General features: G+C 40.6%; 1 pseudogene; it reads left to right on the top strand.

The window, feature by feature from the left end:
- The first annotated feature begins 4298 nt into the window (after positions 1-4298).
- On the top strand, positions 4299-6265 carry LOC149246956 (aquaporin TIP1-1 pseudogene; annotated as a pseudogene).
- Positions 6266-11274: the final 5009 nt, after the last annotated feature.

Here is an 11274-nt window from a genome sequence, read left to right on the forward strand (position 1 = left end):
ATTTTGATCTAACCCTTTTGCTTGTTAATCACGCGACTACCATCGGATCTATGGTCTGTTGATCAAACAACCCAAATCTTCTCATGGTTTTCTCACATTCAAAAGCCATCAATAATGCAAAATAACTCATTTATTTTAAATTTCCTCATTCTCCTTTATTTCCATTATAACATAATATTTTGACTTTTTTCCATTTTTGTAATAAAACTAAAAATTAAAGTAAAATGACAATGGATGCTACAACATCTGGCTCCACCTAGGGATAGTGCTTTTGACGTAGAAGCACTAAGAACCATATATCAGTGCCTTCACCTTGGGCATGGAGTCATATATTTCTTAGCCAATTAAAATTATATGGAATTTTTACAGTGAATTCACTCTGATATCTATGTTGGGCATGGAATCCCCCCACAGCATGGTTTGGGGCTCAAAGCCCAAGTTTTGAGTAATATTATTGTAAAAACTCCACGAATTGCGGGTGCGGAGCGTGAATTGTATGTTAGAGTCATAGGGTTGTCTGCCCTAAGTTTTGAATGTAGTGTCAGCCTACCCATGGTCCACGGACCATGGGATTGTATAAATAGAGCGAGGCTCTAAGTTGTAAAGTATTTAACCAATGGTTGATGTCAAAAGGATAGCAGGTATAGAGCAAGAGTCTAGTATCTTGGGTCGTAGTAGTAGGAAGAGGCTCTGCAGTTGAGTGCGGAGAGGCCTAGTAGAGTCCGCATCTGAGTGCACGGTCCCTTGCAGTTGAGTGCATAGGGTGGAGTCAAGTTTGTAACCAAGGAAGAAGAATAATAAAGAGAAGTTTATCTGAATTTTGTGTATCAGTGCTTGTGTTATTTCATGTTTGATATCAATTGCAATTATATTGTTTATTTACTACGCGTTGTTTTATGAATGGTGAATATTGGTAAGTATAAATGAAAGCATACAAATAAGCTAAGTTTATTAAATAATATTAGGTTACTAGTAAGGATTTGGGTAATAACACTATTCAGGCCCCGAGTAGGGCTGCGTGAAGGCATCATCACTGGATGTGAAGTACTGATAAGTGTGCATAGTGATGAGCGCCAAAAATGGATAATTATATGAGCTCATTCATCCTCCTAATTCGACTTAATCCACCATTCTCATTAGTTTATTGCATGTTTTTTATTATATTTATGCTAATAGAGTGAATTGGATTAGTCATTATGCGAACAAGTCTAATGGGTGCTTTGTGCAGTTTTTTGGTCAATTTTGAGACAAAATCAAAGGTTTTAATGAGCACTTGGCAGCCAAATTCGTGGGAGAACAAGGGGGAGGATTTGAAGGAAGGTGTCCCCTTCATTTATGGGCCCTTACCTCGAATTCTCCACCATCATCTCAGAGTTCAAGGGCCACCAAATCAATTATCACAAGGGCAGTTGAGCAAGGGTTGGTAAAGTTGCTATTAACTACAAGTTTTGGTAGTCGAGATCTTAAAGTTTAGGAGGGATGTTGGGGTCCTCAATTTGTATAAATAAGAAGGCTTAAGGCCTCATTTCAGTTGGTCACTTTGTTGGCAGAAGTTAGCTAGTTGGAAGTTCGATTTCAGTCATTTTTTAGGCAGTAGGTTAGCTCTGCATTTCAGCACATTTTCAAGCTTTTTCTTGTAGATAGTTTTTTATGTAACTATGATTTCTTGAGCAATAAATATGAATCCAGCTTTTCATCAGCTCTAATCTTTCTTAGGAGGCTATAGCTCTTGGGGTTGGGCCCAACCCAAGTGCCCAGTACCTCCTTTGTTTACTTTTATGTGTTTTTGCTGCATTCTTAGAATAAAATATGCTATTTATATTTAAATGTTGTTTTTTTTTTAGGTTGATTTTGATGATTAAAAAGGATTTTCATGTTCAGATTGATTTGATAGGTTAATAACAGAGAAGATCTTCAGAAAAAGGCTATCAAGCACCTCTGATCTCACCTCTCCCTCAGTGGCACCATGAGCTGGGACCAAGGTGTCTTTGCTGCCACCAAAAACACTGTCTTTGCTTCATCATGCAATTATTAGTGTTAGATTCTCATTTGCAGAAGTTGATACCAGTTGTGGTTACATGCTCAGGTTCATGATTGCTTAGTTTGAATAGCTATTTCACATTATTTCATTGCAAATAAACTGTTGTTCCTTTTCTTTGCTGTTATTTAGATCAGATTAGGTTAAAGTAGCTAGGTCCTTGATTTTCTGAGTCTTTGTTCGTTCAGTTTGAGAAATAACTTATAGAGCACCTGTATTACCTCTCTATCTACATTTCCTCCATCAGATAATCTGCTCCAACCCTTAATCCATGATTCCTACCCTTCATTTGCCATACTTTTCCCACCTTGCCATAATTTCTACATTCTTGTGCATCATCGCTTCCTCCACCCTCGAACAAATCCAATCGCTCCTTAGCCCCATTCACCAGGTCCTATACCCCTTAATATCATTATCCAACCTCCATTTCCATTTTCCCACCATTTTTCCTCCATCAACCCTCCAAAATCCTCTTTTCAGAACATCTTGTAGAAATTTCAGTACATCCTGTAGAACCCGTGCAGACTTCCTGTAGAAGCTCACGAAAGCGGTTTCTTGAGATTAGATCACTGTGAAACTCCATGGAAGGGTGATAGGGACCCCTTAGGCCCTCTTCTAACCTTCCCAACCTCCTGCAAGCATTTCCCTTTGCCAATCCACCTCTGCACAATCAAAAGTAGTTAAAGCACATGCACAATAATTCTGCAAACTTACTCAAAAATACAAAAAGATATTTCTTTTCAGATTTCACTTCAAAAGTAGCTTAGTCATATGAATTTTACCTTTCTAAGAGTCAATGGCATTCCTTTCTATAGCTTTCATCATTTTTCTTGCACCAGTATGGTTAGTCGGTAAAATTAGGGTTTGCTAGGGTTTGCATTTTCTTTCCGCTTTCAGTTTCTTTCTGCAAGTAGATTAGCCTCCTTTGAGTTATCTTTCATCCATCAGTTAAAAAGCTTCTTCTAAGAGCTCATAGAAGTTGGCTTAACCTCCTAGCAGACTTGTGCCAGCTGATCAAATGACAGTCACGGCAAGAGCTAATACTTGTGCATACAACACCGTCGCTTCCAAGTTTGCTACGAACTACCAGGTTGATAAAATTAAAGAAGGGAGTCCCAGGAGTTGCAGAATTATTGCTGCAATACTGGGGCCCACCATTCTTTTTGGCGCCATTCCCGGGGAGGCGTCAGAGTATTGGTGATTGCTTCTTTTTTTCTATTTTCTACTACAACCTTCTGCTAAGTAGTTTATTTCATTTCCATTTTGCAATTTCATTTCCGCAAACATAGATTAGACGTTTCCCGCTTTCATAGATTAGCATTTCAATTCTGCGATTTCATTTCTACAAGCGTAGATTAGCATTTCAATTCCGCAATTTCCATTCTGCAAGCGTAGATTAGCATTTCAATTCTACAACCGTAGCCTAGAATTTCATTCCTGCAATTTCATTTGAGCAAAATAGATTAGTCCTTTCCTCCTTTCATTTCAATTCTGCATTTTCATTTCAGCAAGATAGTTAGTTGTAGTTTAATGTATTTTAGTTTTGTGGGTACAAGCAAAGAAAAAAGAAAAAATCAACCAAAAAGATCTCCTTTCATGCCTTGTAGGAGTAGAGATAATTTAGAAAAATGATTGCACAACACCCCCACTGCTTCACACAGCCAACCTTCTCTCTTCTTCGATGGCTGTGATTAAATAACCATTAGGTGGAACACAAGACATATTTGAACAACCTCAAGGGAAGAAGAAGAAGAAAATATTCCTCTGGAGCAAATGGCTACAAATAGAAATGTTGAGAGCCGTACCTTGTCCAAAAACGACTTTGTAAATCAGATGGAAGATTTCAAGAGTGATATGAGGCATTTTCTTGCCATGCAATTGGATACCTTGCAGATCCAAAGGAAGCAAGAGGAAGCCAAGAGGGCTTTGTCCATATCTTTTCCCAGGTGCACTAGAAATCATCCCAGGAATGAATGCCCATTGCACTCCATAGAAGTGTGTTTTGTTTGTGAAAAAGACCATCCTACAGATTAGTGCCCTTCCTTACCCAGAATCAAAGCTGCATATCAGAGGGCAAAAGGAGCCACTGAACCACTCTATTATTTGAACCAAAGTGTTATCACCTAAGAAACAATTTCAAAATTGTTCACATCATTTTGATTGTAAAGGTTGTTTTTCTGGGAGAATACCCTGGTGTGGAAGATAGTTGGCTTGAAATTCTTGCAACGCAGGGACCACCATTATCTGCTTCAACTCAGCAATGTTTGTGATACCTATTTTGTTAGCACGGGAAATGTTTGCTTCAATTCCACAGCTTCCAATTACCCATGGCATTAAGTGCAATGATCTTTATGCCTTCAATATCGGATGTTATGTCATTTGGGCTGTAGCAACTGGAGTTGGATATTTAGTAGACTATTTGAGAGTTCACAGCTTCAGAGTTCTTTTCATGCAGTTCATAAAATGGTCTTTAATAGTTCTGAAAAGTTGTATTCTTCTATCATTATGGATCATCGTGATAACTGTTTTCATCGGACTTTTGTTTGATCTTCTGGTGGTAGTCCTCTTGCAGGTTCCTGTGGATGGAAGTCCCGTGTTTCTTCTCTATCAGGATTGGGATTTTGGGCTTATATTTCTCAAGATATGGACAAAATTGGTATTGCTGGGTCACCCCTTACAGATAACAGCTGGCGAATAAAGTTCGAGCAAGTCAAAGCAGATGGGTTTTCTTGCTTACGTGGATTATGGGTGCTTCGCCAAATTCTGTCACCAATACTCGTAAAGCTTTTGACAACACTCTGTGTGCCATATGTCTTTGCTCATGGTTTGTTCCCTCTTTTGGGATACTCTCTTATTGTAAATTTTGCAGTTTATCGATTTGCCTGGTCTGGATGCCTCGTGCTAGGGTTGTTATGGTGGTAGTTGATATTTCTAGTTCAGACGTGACAAATTCAGGGCTTTCACTATCGCAAAATTGTCTAAATTTGCAGCATCTAAATTTTAACTATTGTCAACGTATTTCTGATGCTGGACTAGAATATCTCACAGGCCTCATTATTTGAATTCTAGAGCATGCAATCAAGGAAGCCCATTTTGACAAAATGCAAGCTCTGCCAACTCTTTAAATCTGAGATGTGTACTGCAGAAAAATCATAATTGGAGTGCTATGCCAGCTAGTGAGCCAGCAACTGCTGTATGGCTGTTCATCTCTAGATTGCCAGCCATCTCGACTATAAGATTGGCTACGATTCTCTGGAAGAAACACTGATGGCAGAGCATGAATAGTTTATATTTATGAAGTAGACTGTAGATCAAGAATTGGGGCTGAAATATTTAGGGCCAAAAGTGATTTTATATCAAGAAAGATTGCAGTAGGACGTGTGGAAGAGGCCACTCAAACGGATTCTATAAGGGCAATTGTCGCAGAACTCGACTGCACTTTCCTGTTTGTGTTTGCAGGCGCGGGATCAACCATGGCAGTTGATCGCTTGTCTGAAAGCTCAGGTTTGACACCAGGAGCAGGACTGGCCATCATTGCTCTGACCCATGCATTTGCAGTGTGTGGACTGGTCTCAGCTGGGTTTCATTTGTCGGGAGGACATATTAATCCTGCGGTCACATTTGCATTAGCAATTGGAGGCCATATCACTATTCTCAGGTCTATTCTGTACTGGATCGCTCAGCTCCTGGCTCCACAATTTCCTGCTATCTCCTCGATTTCATAACAGGAGGAATGGGAACTCCAGTTCATATGTTGGCCGGTGGAATGGGATATATTCAAGGAGTGGTTATGGAGATGGTCCTGACCTTCTCCTTGCTCTTTACAGTGTATGCAACAGTGATTGATCCGAAGAGAGGACAAATGGGTGTAATAATGGCGCCTCTGTGCATAGGGCTTGTTGTTGGGGCTAACGTAATGGCGGCAGGGCCATTCTCAGGTGCATCAATGAACCCTGCAAATTCATTTGGGTCGGTGTTTGTTATTTGGCAGTGGAGAGACCATTGGGTATATTGGGTTGGTCCTCTGGTTGGAGGCGGTCTAGCAGGTGCCCTATATGAGAATTTCTTCATCATTCAAACATATGAGCCTCTCCCTGCCTCGCTTTGAGGATACCAAGGAACTAAATGAAACTTACCAGGCTAGCATCCTTCATAAAATAACAGTGCGTGTTTGCTTGTGTAAATAAATGGCCCTAAAGTCCCACCATATTCACGGTTAGAACTAGAGTGATAGGTGTGTTAAACGGTGTTTTGTGATTACATAGCAATTTCGTAGCGTGCTACGAAACTGCTGAAAAGAACAGCATGGTGAACTGGTTACAAATATCCTTGAGGAAATCGAAAGTAGAAAAACAGGGGCAGTTTCCTACTTTCCAGTAGCAGTGAAGAGATAAGACAGTAAGGGCCAGCAAAGAGTTTTAAACATCCATCAAGGCTAAAGCCGAAGGAAACCACTTGTCAGAGAACGAATCTTGATTGTAATAAATGCTATGTTTAGCATGATGTAGAATTAGACTCATAATTGTCTTAGGTTTCTAAAGCTCCTAGTTAGCAGTTGTTGTATTTAATAGTTAGTTAAAGTTTGAGTAGGCGTCATAGCAACCATAATTTGAGTTCCCCCCACATAGGAGGAGGAATCTCAGCTTTGTAAAGAATTCTATATATAGGAGAGAGAGAAATGTACTCAAGGTTGGAAAATTATTCAGAAAAGCTCTGATATTTGGCTTTATGTAAAGACTCTTTTTCAGTAATACAAAATTGGCTTTGCTTCTCAGGACTCAGGATGGATTCGATGTTCAGAATGTGTTGTATTGTTCTTTTCCCAATATTTGCAATGGTATGAATGTGTAATCACTTAGAACTCACTCATGGTGCTCTAATTTCCTGTATACATTCATAGACTGTGTGGTCCTATATGTTTTTGGTATGTTCTAAATGTGTTGAATCTTGAATGCCCTGACTTCTATGTAAGGTTGATAAAATTGTTATACTCAAATGATGTTGACTCCATAAGCCCAATGGATAGTTTCTAATTGTGTTTCCACCACTCACATTTTACCTTTGTTTCACAAGAGTTAGCCATCCTTATCATAATCAAAGATCATTAATCCTTTGAGAGAGCCCTCTCAGGTTGGGGAGGCTAAGCCTCAGCCTAAAGTAGGTTTGAAATAGTTACTTAAAGTCTGCCTGATCACAGCAGCCTATCAGGGCCTGATTTTGAGATAACACAAAGGAGGCCACATGGACCATACCTTACCAGCAAGGAATGCAAGGGGCATCCTAGACCTATTACGACCCTTATCCAGCCACTTCCATGCCTTCTTGGGGTCCCCCTGCTCATCCTTCCTAGTCCATACCCCCTCCTTGGTCGGATCCATCTCCATATTATGCCCAACCAGCTGCTCATTCATTTCACTCTTATGCTCAGCCACAGCCTCAGTGGAATGCACCTCATCAAGGGTGGACACCCCAGTACAACTCTCCTCCCACTCCTTGGCCTCCACCACCTGCTCAACTGCAACCATCGCCTCCTCCTCCACCAAGGCAACCCCAAATTCCTGCCCAACCACAACCCCATCCACATCCATCTCAAATATACACCCCCACTCAACTACCCATACCACCATTTCCAAATCCACACATTGGAGTAGCTCAAATCCATTACAATGCTGAGGCAAAACATGTCCAAACAACTCCTCTTGAGCTCCAAGATATTCACCATAACTCAAGAAGAGTATTGAAGAAAAGAGATTATATTGATAGCACTGAAGGATCACATCTAACAAAAGAAGATTCAAGAGAGGAAATCAAAGAACCATGGGATGCACTTGATGAAGAGAAGAGATCACAATTAGAGATTGAGAAAGCTCCCTCATGGTTACCATCAAATCCTCCATGTAGTCAAGAGAAAAAGCAGCAAAAAGAGGAAGATGAGAATGTCATGATTGAAGGTGACATGAAGAATGATCCAGATCAGCAAGAGGACCAAGGATATCATAGCTATATTGAGATATGGTTCCAGACAGTCAGTAAGTTGCAGCAGTACTCTCTTCCTCAACTATGTTTAATCCCTTCAATGTCAAATCATTTGGTCTCTAAAATCCAGATAGCTGTCAAAGCATGCATTTCAAGCCTCCACATCAATTTGTCTCTAATCTCGATGTGCACATGGCTCCATTGGAAGTATTCTTATACTTGAAAATGATTTTGTCTTTCAAGTAGGGTAGGGTAGAAAAGAAAGAAAAAAGAGAAAAAAGAGGAAAAAATGAAAATAAGAGGAAAATAAAAATCTAAGGTGAAAACCTCCTCGGAGGCACCTTAGATTGGCTCATTGATTGAAAACCTCCATGAGGCGGTCAATGGGTTGGAAAGAATAGAAAATAAAAAGAGAATAAGATCCCTGGGTGAAAACCTCCCTTGGAGGCGCCCAGGGCAGGTAATTAGGGTGAAAACCTCCATGAGGTGCCCTAGTTGTTTTCAAAAAAAAAAAAAGAAAAAAAAAAAAAGAAAAAAACAGGCCTAATCTCTATGGAAAAATTGCAGGTTGTAGGGAATACATTGCAGGTAAGGAGGGTCACGTAAAATGAGGATAGGGGACCGTACTAGGCTACAGGACATCCCTACAGACATTCCTTCCATGGCCACTCGCCTTTCCTAAGATTTGAGCACATTCAGGTCGAGATTCCACCTTCTACAGGAAGTTCTGGGCTTTCTATGAGATGTTCTGGGCTTTCTATAGGATGTTCTATAATTTTGTATAGGAAACATCCTGTAGAACCTTTGGGCAAGCCAAATTCGATTTTGGAAGGGAATCTGAAGCTTGGAATCTGTTTGTTAGGCATGCAGCCACCCCTCTATTCAACCCATCACCATATGGCACCCTGCTCCATCACTTTACACCTCCGTCACCCACCTGGTTATGTGTTCCTGCACAGTCATACAAGAAACCCTGTTTGCCTCAGATTGACAGTAAGAATTCTTAAGTGACAAGTACAACAACGAAGCTTCACACGCTCTACCTGACCAAGCTCCATATACACTCTGCATCAATGAATTCCAAGTCTGCATTATAGCCCAACCTCATTTTTCTTACCATGCAAAAAACTGCAGAATGCTTGGAAGCAAAAATACATAGTGCTGAAATTTGTTTTTTTCCCTAGCCTGAAAATCATGCATCCATTTGCAAAACTATTACATGGGAGTTGTATAGGGATGATGGCAACATGCCCAAGCAATTTCAACCATTTCCGGTGCATGGTTTCCAAGAAATCATCCCCTATCACCTTCAGCCATTTTTGCATTTTCTCCATATTTGTGCATTCGTTTCAAAATCTATTTCATGGAGAGATGCATATGGGTGATAGTAACCTACCCAAAAAGTTTCAGCCGATTCCGATGCACGGTTTCCGAGAAATTGATCTCTTTAATCTTCAACCATTTTCCGTTTTTCTTGAAATCTGTGCATCCATTGATCACAATTTTTCTATGGGAGGTGCATAATGATGATAGGAACATGCTCAGAAAGTTTTAGATCAATCCGGTCTATCGTTCAGGAGCAATGGAGAAAATAAGTCGCTGCCTTGTAAAAATTCAACATCAGCAGCTTGAGGGTGCAAGTCTGAACGTGGAAACAAACTCCTGCAGCTTAGATCTGGCCAGAGGACACCTGCACAAGGAAAACAACCATGAATCAATGACCAAGCCATCATGCAACCATAGAAACCAATGTATGTAGCAAATGAAAGGCCACAACACCTCACAGCAACCACGCTCAACTTCCAGGTACGTGACTAAACTCGTTCCTCTGTTGCATGAATCTAATTTAAGAACTTCATGAACAAATGAAATGGTGCTATTCAGCTAGAAAGCTAGCCAGTTCGATTGCACTCATCCAAGGATCACTAGCGCACCTGTGTAGTCATTCACGGGAAAAAAAAAACAGACAGTGGTAGAGATTTTGAACTCCAGCGCAACTAATGGTAAGGGATTCTAGGCATAAAACATCCAGTCCCATAATAGCACTGTAGTCTACATGTGGCCACATACACCTGACCACTTCACTCCCTCACCATGAATCATGTCGCAATTAAAAAATGGTCGGCTGAAACCACCTGTTGTTCATATGCACTTGCAACATCCTCAACTGAAGTATGCATCCTCCGTTGCCACAAAATGATTAACTAGTTGTCCTCCACCGGTTTTTCTACCTGTCTTCAAGATTCTATTGCATATCGGGCTCGCTCAGAGGTGCAGTGGCATTCCACAGGAACCGGGGGGGTCTTCTATAGGAAGTACGACACAACTTTCTAGAGCAGGGAAGCTTGGACTTTTCTTCGTCAAATTTAGAATTCTGAGAGAGGTAGGCTCGAAAACACTCTTCCATGCATGGTAGGTTTCGAAAGGTGGTGAATTGAACTTTCTTGAATAAGAGAGTATGAGACAAGTCTCCCTGTGAGTCGAAAATAGCAGTTGCCTATGTGTAGCACAAAATTTCGCAGTCGATTTTGTGTCAAAATTCTCCTCCACGGTTCCCATTAAAAAGTTTTCTCTTGTAGAAAAGGTAAAGCACTGTGAGGGCTAACCTGTGTATGAAGAATGTGAATTTTACATGGTTGTATGTATGGTTGTCTGTGGAAATTCCTTATATACACGAACAACCGAGTTTTGGGCAGCAAAAGCATTAGAACCAGGGAATTGGTGCAAGCTAAAATATAAACACCTAGGAGATCTTGTCCTTATGTTCAAAGGAGGAAACCATAAAAGTGCAGTCCCTCTCTGCTCAGAGCCTAAAACAGAGCACTCTCACCATCCCAGGGGGATATATCAGGAAGGAACCCTTAGATTCCAGGAAATTGCGTGAACATCCCGAGTTGGTGAACCTCTTCACCCGTGCCAATTGAATGATCTTTTGTGACAAAATTCAGGGTCATGACGATGAGATGACAGAGGAATTCTTAATGTCCCTGCAACCTAATTCAAAGAAACAAGTAGAGCAGAGAGGATTGAAAAAGTCCAAACAAAGGAGGGCACAACCAAGGCAACCACACAAAAATTAAAAGGAAAGACACATCCAGCCAAGCAGACTGAAACAGTTGAAAACAGTTTCTACAATAAGCATGAAAACAGTTGAAACAGTTTCTAGAGGAAGCATGAAAACAAAACAGCAAAAGGAGAAATCACTTGAAATTGTGGCCAGGGAGGCAACAGCTGTGCTGGATGCCTTCATCACATCTCCA

The sequence above is a fragment of the Pinus tabuliformis genome, chromosome 7 (assembly GCF_031772625.1).
Source record: "Pinus tabuliformis cultivar Carrire ecotype Pingquan chromosome 7, CPIR1, whole genome shotgun sequence".
In the NCBI taxonomy this organism is placed as follows: domain Eukaryota; kingdom Viridiplantae; phylum Streptophyta; class Pinopsida; order Pinales; family Pinaceae; genus Pinus; species Pinus tabuliformis.